The sequence below is a fragment of the Pavona decussata genome, unplaced genomic scaffold (genome assembly GCF_977016875.1).
Source record: "Pavona decussata unplaced genomic scaffold, jaPavDecu1.1 SCAFFOLD_168, whole genome shotgun sequence".
Lineage (NCBI taxonomy): Eukaryota > Metazoa > Cnidaria > Anthozoa > Scleractinia > Agariciidae > Pavona > Pavona decussata.
In genome coordinates, this window is record NW_028145579.1 from 65,509 (window position 1) to 91,385 (window position 25,877).

The 25,877-nt window shown below is 38.5% G+C and overlaps 1 pseudogene across 1 annotated transcript in view; it reads right to left on the reverse strand.

The window, feature by feature from the left end:
* The window catches only part of LOC146464134 (uncharacterized), a 57,922-nt pseudogene extending 32,316 nt beyond the window's left edge, over positions 1 to 25,606 (reverse strand). Inside the window, exons 1-16 of the transcript XR_014868577.1 lie at positions 25,476 to 25,606; positions 24,722 to 25,074; positions 23,024 to 23,188; positions 22,136 to 22,246; positions 21,773 to 21,901; positions 20,922 to 21,015; positions 19,448 to 19,666; positions 17,713 to 18,087; positions 16,816 to 16,979; positions 16,027 to 16,137; positions 15,523 to 15,639; positions 14,483 to 14,573; positions 13,618 to 13,992; positions 12,589 to 12,711; positions 12,220 to 12,342; positions 11,061 to 11,183 (exon numbers count right to left, since the gene is read on the reverse strand). The product of XR_014868577.1 is annotated as an uncharacterized LOC146464134 (transcript). The remainder of the gene's footprint in view (positions 1 to 11,060; positions 11,184 to 12,219; positions 12,343 to 12,588; positions 12,712 to 13,617; positions 13,993 to 14,482; positions 14,574 to 15,522; positions 15,640 to 16,026; positions 16,138 to 16,815; positions 16,980 to 17,712; positions 18,088 to 19,447; positions 19,667 to 20,921; positions 21,016 to 21,772; positions 21,902 to 22,135; positions 22,247 to 23,023; positions 23,189 to 24,721; positions 25,075 to 25,475) is intronic.
* Between the last annotated feature and the right edge of the window lie 271 nt (positions 25,607 to 25,877).

Sequence of the window (25,877 nt, forward strand, 5' to 3'; positions counted from 1 at the left end):
ATCATCATCATCATCATCATCATCATCATCATCATCATCATCATCAACAACAACAACAACAACAACAACCAGACAACAGCAACAAAAACATATTTTACTGATTTAATTATCAAGGTGAAAAACACAAAGGGTCTTAGTTTATAGCATTTGCGGGTTTCTACAACTGCTCATATAATACAACAAAGGTGTTGAAAATTGATCGTCTGAAAAACTAAGTGAAATCCCGAATAGAAACCCCAGACTATTTGTTCAAAGAAATGTTTGTATTTTCGGGAGGGCTTGGTTTTGGCGATGGGGCGAGTTAGTGGAGGAAAGTTCGAGTACAGGTTTGACTTAGCAATAAAGACAGCTTGACATACAGCTTCAAATATTTTAAGCTAACATTTGAACACTTTAAGCTAAAAAATCCTGGTCGAAACGCCATGTAGTGATTTTCAGTTGGTGTGCTAACCTTGGTCTTAAGGAATTGCTAAGCGAGAAGGGATGGAATGTAACGGCTAAGGACGATTAACCGTATTTTCCTACAATAATCGTCGATATCTCCTTCCAAAATTTGCATTGTCTTATTCTATTTGTCTTCATGGGACGAACTGACTTAAATTTAGGAAACGCTGTCCTTAAACATTTCTTCGTATAGCCAAGACAGTCAAACTCAATTGATAAGGATACTTAATAGAACCGAAGATACGTTCCGTTTAACATTGGCACTGATAATTAACAGTGGGCACTGATAACGAGCATTGACATTGTAGGACCAACGAAAGTGTCCTTAAAGGGGTACTGCCAGGGGAGATTTTGCTGTATGTTGGCCAAAACAGCTCAAATATTTGCCAAAAAAAAAACAAAAAACAAAAAACAAAACAAAACAAAAACAAACAAGCAAAGAAAAAAAAACGCTTCTTTAACGTGAAATCGCTCTTAGAGCACTGGGAGGAAAATATAAAATGATTTATCCGCGGAAGAGTAAACTATAATCAGATTTCAGCAGTTTCTCCAAAATTCACAGTAGAAAATTGAAAAAAACTGGCCAATTTTTTCAAGTTACAATCCATTTCCATCCAAGCCATCTGCAGACAAAAATGATTGATACCAGTTTGTGTGCCCTAGCAGTGTTATTGTTAACAATTTGAACCATTAATTTAATGTTCTAATCAGTACAAATATGGTTTTTCGTTATTCAAAGTGACACTAAAAATAGGTGACACTGCCCCGTTAATGACAAGTCGCTATTATGTGATTGTGTGTGAGATGGAAATTGATCGTAGTCCTTTGATTCTACTTATGGAGTATTCTCTACTCTATTAATTACAAACGATGGGAACGTGCGGAATCAAAAACTTAAAAAGATTTTGAAAGTTCTAATGTAATGTATTTCGTGACTGCTTAAGTCTATAAGGTCAAGAAGCAGAACAGGTGGATTGAAAAAAAAAGCGTTCAAGCACAAATCAACCTAACCTATTCTTAAGCGATTTGAACCGTATTGTGCTTTCCCTTGATAACCCCCCCCCCCCCCCCCAGTGACGATTATCCCTCATTAATTTCCCTCGTGATCGAAAAAAGAGAAAAAAATATTAGCCCTTTTCCTAAACTATGTGGGTTTTATATGGGCTAAAGACGAGTATCCCGATCCTTCATTTTTTTATTTTCCTTTTGTTTGAAAACTAATTAGTCTGGTAAGGTACCTTCACCACAAGTAAGCTTTATTTCTGTGCTAATAAAAAATGTTTCACCCGTGATGCAACCAATTTCAAACTCTGGGGGAAAAGCACTCGTTGGCTGCGAAGAGGAGCTGAGACAAATAGAACACACAGCACTTGGGTTCAACGTAGACTTTAATTTGTAGCCAAATACTAATACCCTTTATATAAGCGGCCTAATTACAGAACATAGACAAACATTTTAAAAGCTCTATTGGAAACTATATTCAAGCTTTACAAAATTAATTAGTCTCAAAACTAAACAGGTAGATAACAGTTTTTAAATTGTTAAAACAACAAAAAGGCTCTCACAGTTTGCAGTTAAATTCGACGCTAATTACAGTTATATATAGTCTAATCTCAACAATTTGTTGCGTGACAGGTCTTATACAAGTTAGAGACATGGCTTCTTCGTTGGTTTTTCTGTTTTAACAGCAAAGCGAATAAACAAATAATCATAATTTACTGCCCTCACATTTCGGCAGGGTACTCCATTCAGCTCAATGGCTGGTATTTAAAATTCTTCGTTTGTTTTTCTGTTTTAACAGCAAAGCGAATAAACAAATAATTATAATTTACTTCCCTCACATTTCGGCAGGGTAGCCCATTCAGCTCAATGGTTGGTATTCAGAATTCAGAGGTGCGCTATTAAGCCTCAAAATAAAACTAAGAAATTACATTTGATTTATTAAAACTAAATTTCACGACTAACTTAATACTTACTGTAACGTGCAAAATAAGTTTTTCGCAAGCCGAGAGAAGGTTTGAACATTATCAACGTTGCCTACTGTATAAGAGAAGTGCATTATACAATTTGGCGCCACTTAAAATGAAAGAGTGTTTACCAAAAGTGCAATTGACCAGTGAAAGTGATATTCTATTGCTAGTTGCTATGCCTGGTTTTATAGTAGTTATGTATTTAGCTAAATCTAGCGAACGATCAAAGACAGTAGTTAGGAGCTAACTATGTCTTTACCTCAACTATACACCACACCCGTTCAGGCTCTTCTATTGATGGTTTGCATGTGATGTCATGGCGGCCATGTTGGTGGACAGGAACAATAAGATTTTTCTCCTCTGAGAGTTCACTGCCATTTTAATGCAAGCTTTGTGAACAACTTATGTTTTCTTTTGTCCCGCCAACATGGCGGCTATGCAAACCACTTATTTGACACGCTTATCGAAATTCGTCGTGCTAGGTTTTTCAGGGTATGATAATATGTGCTTTTAGTTTTGGGGGATCATTTTGATAACCAACGGAAGTCAATTTGTAAAACAAATAGTCTAAATTAAAACTTAAAATTAGTCAATTGGTAGAACGCCATACACTACGCAACTGCCTACCCTTCCCAGCATTATTGGCCCTGAGCATCGCTTTTGATCATGTCTCATTTTCCAGCCTAAATTTTGCTCTAATCCCATTCCTAGTGCCCAAATTTAATGACCAAATCCCATTCCAGTGTAATAAGGCCGGCAAGTCCCAGTTTGAATTTTAGCCCTTCGGTGCCGTCAAATTAATTTCATGTCTTTGACTTCCTAACGCAAACACAGTGAGGACAAAATGTTAATCCCCTTACATGCAAAGGACTCTTGCAATTGTGATAACGAGATCCTGGCTATTCAATTATTGAATTTTGTTTTGCTTTTCCAAGCTGATTCTATACTCGGTAAAAGAGAAAAAGAAAACAAAGAATAAATGACGTGCAGCTGATTCTTTTGAGTCCACCTGTCGTTGATTGGATATCTGTTCTGTCTGGACACCAGATACGTCCTCGTTGCAAGCAGATTCTCACACGGGATTTCAGCCTTCATTACACTACTCTCAATACCTTAATTACAGCTGGGGTAGCACAGACAAACCATTTGCAATTACAACCATACCCCAGTGAAAATAATCTGCATCTTTTCTGAAAATTTTATACATTAAAACTTGCTTTCTTTATACGAGAGCGGCCTCGACATTTTGATGAATTTAAGAGAAAGAACTTCTCTGAAGGAATTCCATGTGAGTTCCCTATAATTGGTCGGTACTTTCCATTTAGATTAGAGGTGTGGTATCTACCAAATCATCAGGTGCCAGTGTTGTGTACACTGTCTATAACAGTTATGTTATGAACCTTATGCCAAAATGGCTTCTATTTTTACATTCTATTCTTTGCTTTCAAATTAGCCCTTCTTGCCTCGTCTAAGGTAAAATATTGCTTTGATTTTTGAGCTTAAGAACGAGGCGAGAAGGGTTAATTTGATTGGGAACTAAAGAATGTTACAATGATAGCCATTTTGGGATAAGTTCCATGATCTTTATCTTTTGTGCTAACGCCTTGTTATATTGTCAAAATTGATACTTATCCCCCTTCGTACGTTTTTGATACGCTTCGGCGGCATATCAGGTAAGTTTGGTCGAGCCATGTTTTGTATTTTGGTGAGAGACAGACGAGCCTAAATACCCATTGCGAGACCAAATGACCCTGATATGTCGCCGAAGCGTACCAAAAAGGTACAATTACGTATTTACCGTACCCAAATTCAGTCCAAAATCCAGTGATATTTTTAGTAGTTACGGTAACAAAAATCTATCAGGCGTCCTATCGTGTGGCCTGTGAGGAGAATAATACGAGTTAACAAACAGCGCAAAAAGGGGTAAATAAAAAATAAATTTACTTGGAATTTCATTTTCGAAATTTTCAAAATTCAAATTTTGAGAAAAAATTTGGGAACTTCAATTCCATTGTTTCAGTCTTAACTTTTCAGTAATGAACTAACTTTTCAGTAAGTGCCTTCCAATTTAATTTTGGCGGGAAAGTTTTTGCTCTTTTTTCGACTGGAAAAAATCTTAAATTAGGAGGTTTCTGTTTTGTTTGTTGAACCTCTTTTAAGTTTATCGTACGGTAACATAACTTTACTTGAAAGTGATCATAATATCGTGCGATATCAGGTCAGTGACTTGATGTCGTAGGATATCAGGAAATTAGACTAGGCTTAAGGCTTCTGATTGGCTAATTGCGAATTTGGGTACGATAGGTTAATTAATGTATCTCTCGATGTCTCAGAATATGAACCCACCCTAAGACGATACCTGTTTTCTTTCTAAGATGGCTTTAGTTTCATATCGGTGAATTTGAGAGTAGCAGATCGAAATCTGGTCCATCTGGGGCCTTTAGCGCCTTTTGCTTGGCCGTATTTTCCGTTCAGATTGGAATAGTAGCAACTTTCGTACCACCAGGCACCAGTGTATCGCACAGCACAGTTAGCACTGGTTCTGTCGTTATCTCTATTTTTTGTTGAAAACACCATGTTATTATGACATGCTAACGAATCTCCCGCTGTCCCTGAATATGAACCCACATCAAGTCGATACAGCGCCTGCTCATCACCAATGCTGAACCTGCCATATTTGGCATACACTCTAACTCCGTTCCAGTCCTCCAGGTCCACTCGCAGAGAGCTGGGTCTAGAGGCCGTCAGCCTGTGGATCTTGTCATTTCCTAACCAGAACTCACCCGTCAGCTGACCAAAGCCTGTTTTGTAATCGTTCCAGCCCCGATAGAAGTCAACCGAGCCATCTTGTCTTCTTTGAAACACAGTCCATCCTCCGCCGTCAGTGCGCATGTCACAATAGACATTGAAATATCCTTTACCCTCTGGGTTCACAGAATACACTCCGTTCTGAGTATGGCCTGATTTCAAAAGCGACAAGCAATCTCGACCTAGGGAAAATCAAAAACCTGCCATCAGAACAATGTGTAATTCAAGGGCGACTATCCGTAAGAACCTCATATTCAATTTTCATCCAGAAATAGATTTCGCTGATAATTCTTTCATCGACTTCTTTTGGTAGGTAGGTAACAAATATGAAATAAGATCGGAGAAATTTAACTTTCTTTAATTTTTCTGATTCCAACTTTTCGCACCCCGACCTATTCTCAAAAATCAATGGCGAGATCGTGAATTTTGCAAGACTTGCAGCTGTTAGTTCTGAAGACTACGGATCGTTCAAAACCTCTACCTTCGCTAGTTATAAACGATGACCCTTAATCGTAATAATATGATGAATTGCAATCATAAACTTTAATTAGTGTAATAAATCTGAAGGAACAAAGTTTATTCCTCGCGAAGCGAGGTTCAAATTTGTCGGGCCGAGCCGGTCTGAGCGGAGCTAAGCCGCGCGAATTCCAGCGAAAAATATATTTATTCCTCGCTTCGCGAGGAATTAAAGTTTATGATTGCAATTCATCACGTAGTTGCAGCTCTTAGGGGAAACTGCTTCTTTCTGGTGGTTGCCTGTGTTCTTATTTCATTAAGCGTTCTATCTTGGTGAATATCAGTAGGTTTCCAGTATTTTACAGTTTAGTGCGATATACTTTACTTTAAAAATTAATTTAGCCTTTTTTACAGTTTTATATTCTTGTAAAGATGACCGTAATCCAGCCTTTGGCTGCAAGTGGTTAAACTCTTAATACTCTACTGATCGGCTGAGTGCTGATACAAAGATGGAGTACAGCGTTTATCACCTTTATCACGCATCATTTTATGCAGTCTACGGTAAATTCAGGATCAAAGCTGTATTGCTCTCGACTTCATCAATACAACGCAAGAAACAAGTTTCTTTTATTCCAAGTCATGTGTCTTACAATTTCCACGCCCACCTTTTTATATTACATGTACGAAGTGTTCTGCTATTAAAACTATTAATGATCACCTCTGTATATATACACGGGTTGCCGTATGTTGTTGTTTACCCTAAATGTTATCAATATTGAAGAAAAAGTCCATCTGGCAACGATTTCGGTAGCGCGCGAGAGCAGAAGTCTTTTGCCGCTTTTGTTTCATCCCCTCCTCGAATAAGCGGCTCCTGCCTTTTGTCAAATTTGGAATAAACACTCTGAGTCCTTACTTAAGGATTAACGGTAGCTCCCATTAATCAAGGATATTAAAGAGATTTTTAATTGCAAGCAAAGTTCAAGCAAGCACACAGACCTAATCTCGACTAAGGTCAACGGCACGGACTTAGACGCGGCTAAAAGTTGGATGCCGGGGTAAAAAGTCGATAAAAAATAGATGATATAGGAGGTCAATTGATCCGTCCATATCAATTGATGACTGTTAGTTAATTGATTATCGATTCGTACGGAGTCTACGTATCCATGATCCACTGGTTTGGCACACTGAACAAGTTTACATCAATGTAAATGTAAGGGGTTAAGCTTGTGTTCGTAGTCTTCATTCACTGTTTGTTTTGTTGTTGTATTTTTTTAAATTTTTTTTTTTTTACTTTTTAAGACTTTTTCGCTCTTTATTACTCGGAAAATCTAAGGATACGGATAACCTAATATATATTTTACTCTTAAAAATGATGTATTATTCACTCAGTGACACAGGCATACAAAGAGAAAACAAATCCAAGTGTTCCGATAACTAATTCGGATGCTTCACTACTGAACTACAGGAGACTCGCGGGAGCTATCCCGCATAATGCTAGGAGTTGAGTGTCGATCAATGGCATATGTGCAATGGCATAAATGTGATGGTATATTTTACTCTTGTTAGGAATAAAACGTCTTAAAATTTCAAGAAACATCAGTGAGGTCACGTGTAAAAGAAGTATCTTGGTTATATTTTTGCACTTTCGAGAATGATGAGATCCTTTGAATTTGGCCGGTTTACGGACATTGAAATAACTCTGCAACTCAATCGCAAATAAGTGGATGTGAAAAAATAAAGATGACGGAAAGGAGGAGAGACTAGCTTTCTGTGCTATGGGACGGAACAGAGTTTGGCGAGGGATTCAAATGCAATCTTTCGGGACTATTTCGGATGCTGCTGTGATGATATCGGGCTTCAAACGACAAATGAGGTTGATACTACGTTTAGACTATTAATTTCTTTTGCGTATAGAAGTTAAATTTTATATCTTTTGTTACACGTCCGTATAAACATTCCGGCGATTTGAAAGACTAACCCAACATGAAAATGCTCTTCTATAAGTTGAATGCCTTCAAAGTGTCTAATTGAAATGCAGCGAGATCAATTTGACGTATTTACCTGACGGCCAGCAGTGTGTTCCATTTCCTACGTAGGACTGGTTACATGAGCAATTGAAGGATCCTAGAGTGTTTGTACATGAAGCAAACCTGTGGCAGTCGTGGACACCGCTGACACACTCGTCGATATCTGTAAAAAGAAGAATGCAATACCCTTAGCTGCATATGACTGTTATATAACCATGAGCTAACGATGGTTTTAAAACTTGTAAGTAGATTTTTTTGTACTTCATTTGACCGGATAGATAAATGGTTTTTTGACTGACTATTTCTGACTTTCGCTGTCAAGACACCTAATTAACTTATTCTCTAACTGACGATGGCTGTTTTAAGGGTCAAAATGCAAAAAGGTAGTCTTATTATTTTTAGACTAAACTTAAATTAACATCCTTCTGTATCTCCTTGCGTTTCCGTTTCGACAGAGTTTAGCTATGCGACTTGCATCAATGTGACTGTCTATTTCGCAAAGTGGAATAATTTTCGAAGCAGTGATGAGTCAAACTCGTTCATTGATTTACAGTATAATGGCCTAGAGAAGGAATAGGAATTTGCTTGTCACTGTAAAAAGGAGACAAGCTTGTCAATTTAGCTATCGATAGAAATGTAGGAAGCACCCGGTTTGTCGATGTCGATTGTTTGAAATTTACAACCGCGGTTATCTTCGAAGACACGAAAAGCAATTTTTCGTTTATAAAATTACTATGAGGAATGTTTATTTTAAAGTTCGTTTTCTGTTTCTATTTCAGTTTATGTACTCCAATCAGAGAGCACCCAACAGTTCGTTTCTTTATCGAAATGTCACCTATATAAACTTTCGTCACACTATAAGACAAATTCCTTTTGTTTTCGAATCGGCGAGTGTGTCACGAGGATACCTATCTTTCGAGTTAGGAACCGAGTTGGGAACCGAGTTAGGAACCCATATATCGATTAGATATATATGTACCGATTGGCTTTTTCTTTCATCTTGGGAGAGAAAAACTTCTTGCGTTCCTGTAACAGTTGCCAGGTCGGAATCCATCAGAACTGAAAGTGTCCACAATCTCACTGTATGAATATTACCTATCTTTCGAGTTAGGAACCGAGTTAGGGAACCCATATATCGATAAGCTATATATGTACCGATTGGCTTTTTCTTTCATCTGGGGAGAGAAAGTGTCCACAATCTCACTGTATGAATATTACCTATCTTTCGAGTTAGGAACCGAGTTAGGAACCGAGTCGGAAACCGAGTTAGGAACCCATATATCGATAAGCTATATATTTACCGATTGGCTTTTTCTTTCATCTGGGGAGAGAAAGTGTCCACAATCTCACTGTATGAATATTACCTATCTTTCGAGTTAGGAACCGAGTTAGGAACCGAGTTGGAAACCGAGTTAGGAACCCATATATCGATTAGGTATATATGTACTGATTGGCTTTTTCTTTCATCTGGGGAGAGAAAAACGTCTTGCGTACCTGTAACAGTTGCCAGGTCGGAATCCATCAGTAGAAAGTGTCCATAATCCCACTGTATGAATATTATATCTACGCCAGAACGTAAACACTGTACATTTTTAGACTGTGATTTTAGCTCTCCTGTAGCTCACTAAACCTACTTTATGTGGTAAATTCCTTAAGTCGGCGTCTTTCACCTCAGCTGGCCACACTTCCATGCGATTGTTTGATTTTGCCAGGTTCATCCCTGAAAGTCACCATTGTGGTTCAGAAACACAGCAATTTTCAGGTAGATCGAAACCAATTAAAAGATTCATCGCCAACAGGACAGTATGGCCGAAGGCTGAAAACAGCAGGAACGCCTCGGGCTCGTATCTCGCCTTCATATTTGTTCACTGCGATTTTCAATCTATCGAAGTCAAACTTTTAAAGGCGCACCACAGGATCTCTCTCAAGAGTTTGTAGCTGTTGCGTTTTCTTAGGGTCCAAAACACGGTATAAATACAATACATTATTCACGGCTAAAATCAAAGACCTTCGCTCTACAATATCTCGGCCAAAAATCATCCAAATCGCGTTTGAATTGCTCGTTTTGGCAATACTTCTTTTGATCAGCGGCCCTTTTAAAAGTGGCGATAAACAACTATGTATTTGACCACTTGAGCTTTCCCGACATCATTAGCCTGTGAAAACCTGAGGTTGAGACCTTTGCATGACTTAAAATTAATTTCGATGTCTGAGATTTGCCACGATCCAGATTTCAAGTACATATTAATAGCCTCAGATCGCTTAATGACTTGCTTATTTCCTTTGAATTCAGCAAACCTTTCTTTCCGCGACAGCGTGGGACGCGCGCGAAACCTAATGGGGTGCGAAAAGAAGCAAAGGAGAGGAGAGAGGAGCGGGAGTGGATGAAAACGCCAACAGAGGCTACACATACACTGCGTAGCGATCCTTTTCTTTTCGGGGCTCGCAATATCTTTTCCGCTCTTTCTCGTGCCCCTCTCGTTCACATTTGAACTTTAGTCTTAGAAAAACATGGTTTAAGTTTCGTTGTAAACTGCTTCATTGATTCATTGTTAGATCGATTAAAACGAAGTTATTACAAGAAAGTTGTTGAGCAATGAGTGGTCATCCCAACTATAACCTGACTGATTTCAAAATTCTTGGTTCAACTTCAAATAGGGCATTCTATTTCTAACCAGGCGAAACCCCTAGTCTAGAGGTAAAGTGCTGATCGGAACTGAGGCTAGGCTAATGCAAAGACGATTTACTTTGAAAAACAACAACAACAACAACAACAACAACAACAACAAAAAACAGCCATAACCAAATAACCAAATCGCCCAAAGTTTGTTTAACTCGCATGCCAACTCCTTACTCAGTTCCCAACTCGGTTCCTAACTCCGGTTGTTAGTTTATCTCGTGTGTCACTCCAAGCATAGATACCAGAAACAAGGCCAGCAAGTATTTTCTAAGCGCCAACGGTGGCTCGAAAATTTGGGAAATCGGATTTTAGCCTCTGAAATTTTCTGCAGATCAGACTTTGTTGACGTGCACAAATACGCTTTTAAGAAGGTCGTAACACGTAGCCGAAATATCTAGGTGTTAGTGCTGTCTTCTTTTTTGCGACGAGTCCTCGCGAGGTACATTACGAGTTGTAATTCAGTCTCATATGTAGAAACAAACAGCAAAAGGCATGACGGACTTTACGAAGGTAAATTGACCCCCTCCTACGTATGAAGATTAATTGATGGCATAAAAAATACTGCAGTGCTTTGGACCGTTGACATTACATTTTCTGAATGACAAGTGGTTCGTCTACAGTTTTTATAGTAAGTTTTTATAGTAATAAAAAAAAAATGTTTTTGCAGTCCCTTACCAGTACACGTTTTCCCATCGCCCGAATATCCAACTTGGCATGTACAAGTGTATGATCCTTGCACATTACTACATGCAGCATTGACATCGCAGCTGTGTGAGTTGGTAGAACACTCGTCAATATCTGCAAAATATTCGGGGAAAGCAAACGTTAGCACATTGGTCTTTAATATCACTGCCATAAACCTTATTTGGAATCATCATCATCATCATCATCATCATCATCATCATCATCATCATCATCGTCATCATCATCATCATCATCATCATCATTATAATCATCATCATTAATATCGTCATCATCATCATCATTATCACCATCATAATCACGATCATCATTAATATCATCATCATCATCATCATCATCATCATCATCATTAATTTAAGGCCGGTCGTATGATTGTACTGGACTCAAAAAGTACCCAACGGTTCGTTTCTTTTTTATGCGAAATGTCACCGACTTTCGTAACAGTGAAAAGCAAATTCCTTTTGTTTTCGAATGGGAAATGTGTTACTTAAAGGGAAGATTCCCGAAATAAGTCCATGCAGCAAGAATTCTCGAAGCAACAACGGTGATTCGGAAATTCGGGAAATGATATTTTAGGCCTTGAACTTTCTACAAAATAAATGTTCAGCTGAAGAATCTGAACAGATCAAACTGTGTTGACGTACACAAATATACTTTTAAAAGTCCGTAAAACGTAGCCGAAAGTAGCAGAAATACGCAGAGCAGAGGTACGTGACGAGTTTATAGTTAGTCTAGATCTAAAGTATGTACAAGCGATCTAGCGATGGGTACAACGGGCTTCATCAAGTTATGTTGATCCCCTCCTACGTATGTAGAGTAATAGATGGCGAAAAAAAAAATACTAAATATAAATACTGTATTTCGGGCACTTAAATTTACATTTTTCAGAGTACAGTAACACGTTAATTTAGGACGATCATCTTGGTTACAAGGATATGCAAGACCTACCATTTAAAAATAATAATTTTGAAATTTCTACCTGCAATAATTTGAAAACATTATGCCCTTTCTTCTTGAAAAAATCTTTGCATTATACATTCATTTTTCTAGTCAACCCGACACTTGATTTTGATTTGTTTTTTTTTTTCTGAAGGACAATGTTGCAATCTAACCCTCATGTTTATTATTTTACCTGCGCATGATTTTCCGTCTCCTGAATACCCAGGTCTGCACGCAAAGTTATACGACCCTTGCGTGTTGTTACACAAAGCATTATAGTCGCAGCTGTGGGTGTTAGTAAAGCACTCATCTGTGTCTAAAAGAGAAAAGTAGGAGTAAAATTAATCAGTCAAGAAATAGAACCAGTATTTAATGGTAACCATTCTCCAGATGCCTTTACCATTCAAAGTTTAAGATCATTAAGCCTTGCGGGCATGCTTAACTCATGGCATAAACTGAATTTTAATATCACCGAGTTTTTCGCTATTGCACTAAATGCCAAAAACTGCATGTAATATCTCTTGGTAATGAAACATACAGACAGAAAACTGAAGTAGCTTACCAGTACACGTTTTCCCATCGCCTGAATATCCAGCTTGGCATGTACAAGTGTATGATCCTTGCACATTACTGCACGATGCATTAACATCGCAACCGTATGAGTTGGTAGAACACTCGTCTATATCTGAGACATTTTCGGGAAAGTAAACGATAGTATATTAGTCATAAAATTGAAAATCGGCGTAATCCTTTTTTCTAATAAACTATTGTTGTTGTCATCATCGTCATCATTATCATCATCATCATCATCATCATCATCATCATCATCATCATCACCATCATCCTTATTTTCCTAGTTCCCAGTGATATATTATACTTCTAATTACCATCACTATCAGATCATCACCACAAGCAAGTAAAACTGAACTGGAATTGGGGAGTGTCCCATAAAGGTGCGCATGATTACTGACTGGTCTATGATGTAATGAACGCTTTAAATTAGAATTATTGGCATAATTGGTTATAATATTTTACCACGGGAGGTTGCCATCCCACGTAAACCCAAAGTTACGCCAAGAAATTGGCGTGCCCTCCGTACTTTTTACAAGCCTCACTGTCAAACTCACATTTATGATACATCTGTACACACTGCAGTTGGTGGTCGCAGTGAAAGTTTATCTATTTTGCAGGTAAATAATTTATGCACACTTTTATAGCAAGTTGCTTCCCTTGTTGAATAATTTGTTTTCGCAATAATTCTCCCTAACTGTAAGATCTGGCTAAAATTGTACATTAGTGTCGTCTGGGAGTAAACTTTTAATCCCTGCGGGCTTTACATTTAAAGGAGCATAAACAGGCGCTGAGCACCCTGAAGCCGCGCTAATGAATTCGAAAAGTTTAGCTTATATTTTTTTGCAAGTTTGTCACGGCGACCAGTCGGGAAGTTATATAACTCTTCATCTTAAGTAATTTTCGAAATCATAAATGTTACTGGAAAAACCCTTATTTTACAGTCATAAACCTATCATAGACTGGCTGAAATGTGCTATTTTAACGGTTATGCTGGACATAAATACGTATAGAAATTTACCTGTGAAACAAGTGAAGTTGTAACAGTTATCACACGACACATCATTCCAAGTATAACCATGCTTGACACCAAGCGTATGCACGCAGTCTTCCTCTCTCCAGTTGTTTGGTTGTCTAGGCGCCCAGAACCTAAAACTGCTTACTTCCTTGTTTGTCCAAACAAATGATCCTTCTACACTTCTATCATTTAGACCTATCCAGCTTCGTTCACCATTATTGCGATGCTGAATGTACACATTTTCTTCTTGGTTGTGAATCGTTACCAGATTTGAGCTCATTGCAGAACAGCTTGATTCAGCAGTCAGCCATGAGGCGCAAGCGGAGCTTGTAAAGTAGCAGAAACCACCGAAGTAACTCCAGCCTGGTTTGCATATGTCTGTAATAAGAAGATCAAGTAAAATTCATTAGGAACTTCTCTTACTTCCTCCGATTTAGCTGTGATCCTCTTCTGGTACTCAATCAGTAATTAAACGAAACCTGTGTGTTATGTTACTCCTGCTACCCTTGTCTTTTTAAAAGCGGGCAAGTTGACAAGGCTAAAAAATAGGGTAACAGTAAGTACCGTAAGAGAAAATGCTACATCAACAAACCAGCAACTTTGAGGCATTGGTTTGACGCCCGTTGGCAGGAATCAATACAGTGTTTTCTGAATAATTCGACTTGAGAGCGTCTGTTCATTGATATCCACTCATAATACAGTTTATGCTTAAAATTGTTGAAGGCCAAGTTGAATCTGGTGGTAAATTTGGATTAGTATAGAGTCCATTGGTTTCCTTCTACGTTTTTCAGTACTGCTTGCCATTTGCCTATTTGGTGGAGAATAATGGTTTCTCTTGTTAGACAATAAACTATTTCTATACTCCTACCTGACAAGACAGTGTATGATATAGAAAGTGGATCATACTTTGACACGTACAACTCCTTTAAACAAATTCGTGCTCCTGTCGTGTTGATGTACTGCGAAATAGAACAAAAATATTTAAATTATGCCTCCTTTACTTTGTACGTTGATTTAGTATTTGTGGCCACGACTAAATAAGCAACTTGATGACTGTGCCACTTAAGGTAAATATAGGGTCCTTTATGAGTGAGTGAGTAAGTGGGCTACAGATAGTTCGTTCCACGGCTTCTGAGAGAGATACAGTCTATTGGATGACGTTGATAACAGAACTCATACACTGCTATCCGCCGACTCTTTTCATCACAGGATGGGATTTGTCTTTTAATAGCTGCAGATTCTTATCCTCATTTAGCTTCAACATTTTTTTTTTGAGGATATATATGCAGGAGAAAAAGCATCGGCCCTTCAACATGATTCGTAGTATGATGCGGTGCTGTGAAGAAAAGGCTACTGGAAAAGTTTTAGGTACTAACGATTACTACCATTGGCCGCTTTTATGCTAGAGACGTTATAGTCGTCTGAGACGTTAAAGTCGTCTCGAGTCGTATAAAAACGGTAAATAAGACAGACGCATTTAACGTCTGACGACTTTAACGTCGTTAGTTAAGTGCGTCGTTTAGACGCACTTGACAGACGTTAAATGCGTCTAGTATAAAAACGGGACGCCCTTACTGGGACGCATTTAGCCCTGACTCGTCCACAGACGACTGCCAAGAGTTAGCATTTATTCCTGAAAAAAAAGAAAAAATTCAGAAAGAAATTTATGTTAGTTCGTCTACCTTTATGCGTCCCGTTTTTATACCAGACGGCTTTGACGTCTCTAACATAAAAACGGCCATTGTCTGGACAGAATGAAGGACTTCAGACGTAATCAGTTAAAATTAAAAATGCGTTTATCATTTCTAATTGCTTATTGGGGAATTTTCTTCTTTTTAAACAACAAGCTTGACAACAACAAGCTAAGTAATGAATATACAGTGGAATAAATTGGTGTCGTTGACTTACCTCTACCCAAGGTGTTATGGAATTGTGCATAGGATCTTGATTTCCACCAGTAGAGGAATGATTTGCTGATACAAAAACGCTCGGGGCATTTTTATACACCTTAACAAAGTGGATATCCTAAGAGAAAGCAAGAGATTTATAGCGGATTAGCCCTTTAACACTGGAACGATAGGAAACTCAATAAAATTGCTTTAGTGATAATGAAATTTCAGGAGAAAATTACGCCCATTTGAGATATTGTTATAGCCCATTTTTATAGTTCTGCGCCCAATGACCCGGGCTTTGGGTAGAAGCGAAGCTGGAACTGACTTTGTTTTGTTACAACCTTCACTGCCATCACGTTTTTCTTATGCTCACTAGTTTCATTTTCATTTGAAAACCACTAAGGGGCAGGTTTTACTCCAGCCTCGCTTCCAACCAAAGGCCAGGTCACAAAACACACAGCTGTAAAATGGGCTACATGTATTGTAAATGCTATACTGATGATAAATCAAACTCACTGACCTTGCAGAATGCGTCATTGAAATCAGCAGGAGGGCGGTGAGAGTTTGCAAAATAAACTGAATTGAGTTCTGAGAAGACAGGCTTGTGTAGCGACGAAAATGCCAACCATTTCTACAAAAGAGGAAAGAGGGACAAAACCAAGAGAGTGAATTTAGGGTGAAGAAACACACGGTTTAAAGTTCAATAAAAAAGATAGATATTAAATTGGATGATAAATCTGCTAGTCGATTTGCCGTGATTGTGGCATTTTACTGCAAATAAGAGAATTCATTAATCATCACATGGCGAGATCGCAGCTCAAAGGATACGTGAAAAAAACAAAGTACGAGGTATAATGAAAACGATAAGCAAACTCAAATGGAATTGGGCTGGTCTTGTGACGAGAAGAACAGATAACCGTTGAACAACCCGAATTACGTTCTGGACGCCCCGGGAACACACAAGGAACCGAGAAAGACCAAGGACGAGATGAAGGGACGACTTAGATAGTTTCCTAAAGCACTGGCACCGTGTCGCGCAAAACGTGGTCCAGTGGAGGTCAATTGGGAAGGCCTACGTCCAACGACGGACATGTAGCGCCTGAAACTGAGGAGAATTCATTCCGTTTACCTGGAAATTCAAATTGTGAAATCCCATTGGGGAGTAAATAACAAAAGCTTTAATAAGCACAAGAAAACAAAAAGCTGCAGAATCCTGGAAGTAGTGCAATGACACCATAACAAAAAATCCTTTTAGGTGAATTCAAAAAATTTAAAGAAAGACCATAAAAAAAAGATCTGGAATACTTACAACGTAAATGTCTTCGTGGGAGCCTGCATAATTTTGCAGTTCCCTCAAACATATTTTCAGAGAAGATCGCGTGATGTCTTCCAACCAAACACTTGCAGCGTCTCTCCTCAGTCCGGCGTGGTGGTGAGCGGCGGTAATAAAAACCGAAGGTTTCTTTGAAAACGTCCCCTGAGGGAAAAATTAAGATGGCAGAACAATTAGTGTACGGCCAAGTTGGTAAAAACGCTACCTTTACAGTAATTTAATTGTTTTCAGTGGTGGTGGGGGGCACAAACTTCTTAGAAGAAGAATAGGGAGTTTATATGACATTCAGCGTAACGCACTGACGTTCAACCGAGACCGAAGTTTCACACGCCAAGCTTTTTTCCGAGACATTTTGTCACACGACGTGGTTTATTGTAGGGCACGTTTCGACATCACTAGATAAAGGTGCCATAATGGCGCCTTATGCTCGTAAGTTATTTGGAATCGCAGTTTAGACAACTCGTTGTATCAGTTTTGAAATGTTTAGTGTTTTCACTGCTGCCTTAATACTTAGGTTAGATTAGGAGATCAGCACCCAAGGTGATACGTGTCTGATTGGGGTTACATCAAAAAGTGGTCACGAGTGAAAATTTTAATCTTATTGTAACTTTTGAAACTGAAAAAAAAGCCCTAATGAAATACCGTCCAAGCTTTGATTACGTGGAACGGTATTTTAAGTCAACGAAAATAATTAAATAAATCAAGACTCTCCAGCATTTATGCTGTTCAAACTGGTATGTATAACTCCTCAATAGTTGCAACTCAACAGAAATCCGTTAATACCGAGCGGTGCCGTTTTGTTCGTTACCGCTGTTCATTAATGTAGCTATTGTAAAATCCCGCTCAACAACCATTACAACAAATAACTTGCCCAAGGAAAGTTCACGGTCTCACAAGTCGTCCCAGTCCACCATTGTGATACGCGCGTCTCTCCACTAATACCACCCACCGGAGCACCTTGGTAGCCCATCCAATCTACTGTCACGTTAGCTTTGGATTGACGTTCGTTAAATCCAGCCGCCATCACACAGGCAGTGAATTGATGGTAATTTACTTGTTCAACCCAAGAAACGGTGGCATCATGGACATAGGACTTGTCAGAGGTACCAATGTGATTGACAGTAATCTGCACTTCAATGGGCTTGTCAGGATAGAAAACGTAAGGTTGGAAACGAATTACTTCGCAGTGGGAGTACCCCAGGGATGGAATGTGAGGCATGTGTCGGCGACCGCGTTGAAATGGAAATCCTTTAAAAAAAGGGCATAGACCAGCTTTTACGCGTGGACATAAAATATGTGATATACACAAAGAAACAATTAATCAAATATTAGCTAATAACAACTACGAGTTAAGTTCGACTTTTCTTTCTACTCTTATCGGTAGAAAGTACGTTTTGGAAAAAAACGAAAGTTACTTGTAGTTTGAAGTGCGTGAGAATACACCTTTGCAAAATTTTTGAAGTTTTTTCAACGGAATGCAGCTCGCTGTATTAAGATACAAGCTCCTGAGTGAAGTTGTACCCCACAAAGAGTCTCCATGGGGTTAATACAATTGATAGCTGAAAAATGTCAATTTTTTTAACTGACAGCTGAGAAACGCTAAGAAAAGTCTTATCTGAGTCTGTTAAGATGGCTAATCTTTGCCTACGTATGTAGTGTGAATATTACTTGTAATCACTTGCCAATAACCGTGAAGAGAATTCGCTGCTATGCTAACGAAGATGTTCTGGAGCTCCTCACAAGTTTTTTCTTGGATGGTAAAGCAGTGTTTGTTATGTCTCGAAAGAAATTGGAATCACTCGAACTTTCTTCGGAAATCTTCGGATGATAGACGGCACTGTTCGGTAAACGAGAGGGACATATCGTCGATACGATACAAAACCGCAAAAAACACGTTGGAGCGAAAAGTTAACTGAGCTGTCATAATAAACATAAGTGAGAAATGGCTTAACCTGATAGCTGAAAATACAGCACATCCTCATGAAATGATGCTGCGTCTTAAACTAGGAATGTTATATCACAGCAGCGACACTCTCTTGGCCCGTTTTGCCTGTTGTTATTTGGATCAATGTTTGTTTGTTTCGTTTAAAACATCTTTCTGTGCCCAATGTGTTCTGAAGACATAAGTGGAATTAATTTGGTGGCTACTTTTGTTGCTGCGCATACGTTCTGCGCATCTCAAGATACTTGGGTTTCCTATGGGTGGTGCTTACTAATACAGGAATATTTTTGGACGGTTTAAAACTATAAGAAGAAAGCAGAACTTAGCAAGTGCTCTTTGCACCCAAGAAGAAAATTTGAGGGTAACCAAGCTTTTCTCAGAGAGATTAAAGCTTCAATTTAAAAAAAAAAGAAGAAGAAAAAAACAAAAGGGAAAAAAAAAAAACCCCGCCATACATTGCTTTGTATATTACTGCTTTTTCCCCTCTTTTTTAAATAATTGTTGCTTAATTATCTCTAAAAATAAAATGCTCCGCTGTCCCCAATTTTCTGTCTGGATTCCAGTATCCCATTCCAAGATCTGCTTTTCCCGCATAGTCATAAACTGTGCAAAAATACTTCTGTATTAGTAGGCATCGTCTTTAAACGTACTTGTAAATGAACATACCTTCACAACTACCAGGATGTTGCACTGTAAACTTCAATTGCAGCAGACACATTTGTTGTTCAAACAGGCAGTTGTTGTCATATGTAGTGCCGTTGGAAGAGCAGATTGGTTCTTGAAAGGATGGACAATTGTCAACGCTTACACAACGAGCATCATGAGGTCCAAAAGCCTTACACAAACAGTGGTAGTCGCAAGTGACGTCTAAACAGGGATCCAAATCTAGAAAAAGTGTTCAAGAGAAAGAAAAAAGTTACTGTAGTTATTCGTCAAGTAGAAAAAAAGTACCTTTTGATGGGAGGGAAGGGGGAATGGGGGCAAGACTTGAGGCTGCAGTAACAGGATGGTAAAGCGGTTACACGCGACATCTGATTGGAGCAAAAATAAGCTAGCTCAGCAAACTAGAAGTACACTAACATTGGCATCGAGCAGTGAGAATAATGGAAGTAGTTTTGTTTTTACGTACCTAGAAACACAGCCTGGCCAAAATTACAGCCAACAAATTTACCGGAAATGGAAACTTAACCCTCCCAGATGAATATCTTAAGTGCGTAATTTTAAACGGCACCTTTTGTACCGTGAAAGGTCTTGTCAACCCTGGTGCATATGTCTAGGAAAAAAATCAACATCTTGGACATACAATGTATTGAACTGAAATTAAATGCAAATCAACTAATCGGCGACCTCCAGGTTCCAACACAAAATAGATTAAAATATACAATTCATGAAATGTCCAAAAATATAATGGAGTAGATGTATTTAATAGTTACTCAAGTGATCTCAAACAACTTCACTGTAAATCAACGTTTAAGCTCAGGTAAAAAGTTTTGTTCTTTCAAATTAAACATAGATCGATTAAATGTTTTCTTTCCATACGATTTACTTATTCTTTCTGTGTATAGTTAGTTATCCAGGATAGATGAAAACTGTCTTGGTAGTCCAATCATAAATCTGTAGAATGCTGTAATTTCAATCATCGAATGAGTACTGTCTTTTGTAAGCAAGTTAGGAAGGCTCTTATAGATAAGCCTAGAAAGGTTTCTTAGACTTCCTGCTCAATATTGTTTTACTAGCAATGAGAGGCCTATATTGGCCATTGAAAGAAACAGTTGAATCTTGATGGGCGCATTTGATTGACAAAAACAAAATGTTTGCCAACAGTATACATCGCTTTACTTGTGATTCGTGATTTGAGAAAAAACAGACTCGTGATTCTTGATTGGCAACCACAAGGAACCTAATTAAAAGGCCCTGTAGCTAGTGTAGAACTTTTGCAGATGTCAGACGCCGACAAAATTGACTGTAAAGGCTGTTTTTTTTTTTCGCTTCCTACGTCAGTTTTAAGAAGTGTAATAGTGTCATATGTGTCATGTGTGACCGGCAAGCTGGAGAACGAATTTAAAAGACAAATATTTAGTGAATAGAACAGAAGAGGTTAACTCGTATTTGTTCTTCACTTGCCACTGTTTTTACGAACCTCCAATAACCAGGTAATCAACTTCAATGGTGTCTTTACTAAAGTCTCTGTCATAGGTTTTCACACAAATCTCCATCTCTTTTGTAGACGTGTGCTAAAATGAAATATATCTATTAAATTTTGCTTAATATAGCTTCCAACACAATGTGACAAGTAAAACCTAGGGCGGGTGATTAAAGGAAAGTGCCCGCGCTTATTTAAAACATCTGTATCTTTTGTATCATTTCAATAATCTTTTTATTTTTTTATTTTCCTAATCTGCAAACGGAAGCTACAAACTTCAGTGACTGTTTTGTACATAATAATCATACATGCCACTGTAAACATCGTATTTATTTTTCCAGTTCTTCACTGAAGATGTTATTGCCGCTTCGTTGACGTCATTTACATGTAAAGTCATAAAGTCCTTGCCTAATTGTTGGTTTTGATTTGATGTCAATTTCATGAGGGAAAGAACATCCCTCCAGGTTTCACGGAATTAATGAGAGGGTGCTCAGCTAAGGGACGCACATTCAATCAACCTTCCCTCGTCAAAAGTGTTCAGACTTCTAAAGTGCTCAGAGTTAAAAGGTTTTTTTCCCGAGCGTGGACGTCTTCCATTGATGTAAGGGTAACATGCTTCTTATTAAATTCACTTAAGTCAATGAAGTATTGCATGAAACGATAGATTGGTGACTTGCTTGTGCAAATCATAAAAATATAAGAAAAGCTGACCCAGTTGCTCCAAACATTACTATTTTTTACCCTTGATTAAATGGTTAAACTAAAGAAAATACAACAACAACAACAACAACAACAAAAACACTTAAACTAAAGAAAATACAACAACAACAACAACAAAAACACCTTACCTCAATCCAGGCGGTAATTGCGTCACATCCTGACCCTGTAGACAGCCCCGAACTCTTGTTGTTGTAAATGCGTTTTGGCGTCACTACTGCCACAGGAGGAGCAAAGAATGGCTCTGTGAAGTTGATTTTCTGTAACAAAAAAATATAGCTTTTATCAGACACAAGAACAAGCATTTGCTTTTATAATGGTTCAGATCATATTCAAAAGGAACTTGTCTGCCAACTGGGCTGAGGGCGTACAACAGATTGGATTAGGTTACTGAGAACGTCAGGACTCTGATCTCGTCTTAATCAGCGAAACAAACAAACAAATCAGAAATGAATGAATAAACAATGATACTTTTTCTACTGATCACTTCTTACCTTACAGAAGGCGAAGTTTTCTTGTTGAGGAAGAGAGTTATTTTTCGCAAACAGTAAGCTGCCAGTCAAGGTAAAGTTCTCGAGATTTAGGTTGGTAAATGCTAACCAGTTCTGCAAGGCAATCATAAAGATGACCAAATAGGAAAGTCAACTATTGTTTTCTCGACTATGACCTTTTTTCCTACTTCCATTTGATTTAAGGCCCTTTTATCAAGTCTAATTTGTCTGTCTGACATCAAATGAGCCAAGCAAGTGCTTAGTTGTGTATATTTTTGTTTACGTTTGTTGTCGTTGTCATTTTGACTTGTGTTTCTTCCCTTGACCTAAAACCAGAGCGGGGTAATTTCTTTATAAGTGAAAGACTACAGTAGATTGAGTCAGTGCAATATTTTTGGATTAAGCATGTGTGTTCAAAAGCAAAATTAGATTTTAATTATATCTTAGAACAACAATAGTAATAATTTATTAACGAAAAATACCATTGAACTGAAAAAAAAAAAAGTGAATTGCGGTAAATCTACCAATGCTCAAAAGTCCAAAAAAATTTTCTCTTAAATTTGGTACTGGGTTACAATAGTGTTTTTACAACTGGGCATAAAAAACGTAAATATTAAATCTAGTGGTTGTAATTATAATTTATAAATACATGGTCGGAAAAAAACTGATCTTAAAACGTCCAATTAGTTCTACATTTTGACACTGTGAGTGCGTTCGAATTACAACGCTCGTGTAGTTTCATCCACTCTGCTAGCAGGGAGGAGGTGGTGTAAACGCGATGATAGTCGGTAGATCTATGTGAAAGTCCGCTCGCTTATAGATTATCTCGGCTGGAGTTGAGACGAGTTAGCGATATCTTACGCTGGAAACAACAGTTAATAAATTACTCACAATTTTGATGTTTTGGTGTAGGCCATCAAAAATCCTGGTTTCTCTGAGACATAGCGTAAAACTTTCCTCACTCTGATTGTTAATCCACACAGCCATAGCATCTTGAGGTTTCCCCGGAGACTGGTGACTTGTGGTTGCAAGAATAGTTGGCGCAGACAAAAATCGCTGGGAAATCAAACATTAATTAAATTAACCAGCTAAGGATAATATAAATAAAGAACTACCAGTTGCATAAATGGCACAAGTGTATGATTATATGCGATTGAGGATATTTTATTTGGGGGAGGGGTGGGGGGAGGGGGGAGGGGCACACATAGCGTCATTTGTTACCCATGATATAAAAGTGAAGATAGGAAATAATTTCACTTGCCATGCTTGCGTTTTGTCAAAATTTTAACAATTATTACAATTTTGACAAAACGCCATTCGAATTTGATTCTAAATTCCTAGCTACAGAAATCGTACGTGGCTTGTGTTGAGCAGTTTCGGACACTATGACTGTGACTGAGACCAGGTTTTGAGTAAGATTTTGAGAAAATTGATGCTTTGCTTATTGGCATGTGGGATGATAGGTCCGTCATACATTATTTTCTCTTTTCCCCGAGGAATGGAGGGGGGGGGGGGGGGGGGGTTACTCCTCGGAATTTTTGGTGGGGGTGTGTGACCTGGTTCTTCAAACCATGACCCTGCTCCAGTCCAAAATACCCTTTTTTAGGTAGAGGTAAAGGTAAACGTAAACGTAAATATAGGTAAATATAGGGAAGAAATCCCCCTCCCCGGTTTCTCTTCCACCACAAAACAACTTTTGGCACCCATTATATGCTGATAAGGGGGAGAGGGATAGGGGAGAGATGCGAAGACCTTTTTGACTTTGAAACATTAGCGGATGGGTCAAGTTTAATTTTATCCTATCAACTTGGCCTCATCTGCACGTGCCCGTCGCTAATACACCTTTAAGTATTGAAGTATTTAGTACTGCAGCCTAATTGGGTACACTATAAATTAGTGAGATAAATATACAAACTGAAATAACATTTGCGGCTTAAAGTCCCAACTGGTAGGGGGCAGACCTATTGGCCATAGCCTTTCCATCCTCCCTTTCTATCCTACCCTGCCTTGCGGGCGTTTAAGACATGAGCTCAAAAATGCAGCTTTTCAGACCAGTTAGGAAAAGATGCTGTTGCATATTGCCAGCGAAAACTAAATGTTGACGATGAGTGTTTCAAGAGCTTGGTTGACATTCTGTAACGGATAACTAACTTTGGTGAATAGAGTTGGAAATTGATGCACTGCTTTTTTTAAAAAAGCTTTTTAAGTTTTCTCTAAGACTGGTAGAAAATGTTTGGCGATTGCTCAACCTTCCCTCCCCCGTGGAAAAAGGTGCTCCCCTATATAAGTCATATAGTTACGTGCGGTACCAAAGGGGTATGGTTTTCAAACCATTTGTTCGAAAAGTGAAAAATGGGTATGGATTCGAAAGAACAAGTCTGAAAATAGGTCTAAATTTGAAAAAGAGTACCAAAAAATTACATAGTTTGGTCTGCGATAGTTTCAGGGTTTGGACACCCGAGCCACCCACCCCACCAAAAATTTCAATTTGTAGCCCCCCTCCTGTGTTGAACAGGTGACAAGAAAACACCGTTACTTTACACGCGCTTATCTCTGGAAACTGAAAATTCATCAGAAACTTAGACTGACCTGTGGGAAGTCAATCTTTTTGCACTCCGTTCCAGTGGTCCAAGAGTTCAAGGCAGTAGTTCCTACTTGAGCGCCAGAAGGAACAGATTGGACCGCGATCCAGTTCACTTCCGCAGTTCCATTGGAACCGTCACCGTATTCGGAAATACAGGTTGTAAATTGACTCGTTTCCTCTGATCCCACCCAAATTGCGCCACCATTACCACGAGATGGGTTTTTGACTGAATGCCCAAATGAAGCGAACACCTTAACTTCCTTTCCGCCAAAAGGCTGCGTGAAAGAGACCTTCTGGCAAGCAAAAAGTCCTGGATTGGCTGTTGTCACGTTGATTTTTCCTGTCTTGAATTTAGCCGCTGTGAATAAAGAAAGAAAAGGAAACGAGTTCGCTAATGACTGTTCGTGTTTGGCGCTAAAATGTCTGTCAGTAACATTTTTGCACAATTTTTAAGTGTAGTTTCCGCCATTCATGTGCGTCCAAAACCTAAATCTTTGTCAAACTGACCAGCTGGAAATTAAAGGCCAAATACGCTGTAGCCAGGGATAATTTATTATAAAAAAGCAAAATACAATCATAAATTGTGTTAACCTAAGACCTAAGTTGAAATGGATTAAATTTATTTATACAGTTATTTCCTGTATGTTGGACATGTGCACCCCACCCCCAAAATTTTGTTGAAGGCCAAGTCGAGAACGAATTAAAAAACCTGTCATTAATATCATAGAACAAAATAAAACGCAAATTGATTGTAGGTACCTTCAGTGCTTTGCATAAACAGCACAAGGGTGAATAGAATGAGGCAAAACTGCAACGGGAGATGGTACTCTTCAGACATCTTGCATCAACTGAAAATAAAGCTTCCCTTTGTGGATATTATATCAATGACAGTACGTGTTGAACATTTTTACCTGTCTGTGCATGCAGTGATGTATTTAAAATGTCAACGGTTACTAAAGGGGTAATAAAAAACGTAGGAGTGTTGTGTGGAGGGGGAGAAGAAGTAGTCGAAGTTTGAGGGTAAACATAAGCCTTCGTGTTCGAAAAGAAAGTACCCACCCATGTCATAATCAAAACGGTATTCTCATTATGCGCCTCCCCCTTCTCCCTCTTATAGGTCAAAACTGCGTTCTGAGACATTCACCTCTTACTTAGTGCCCA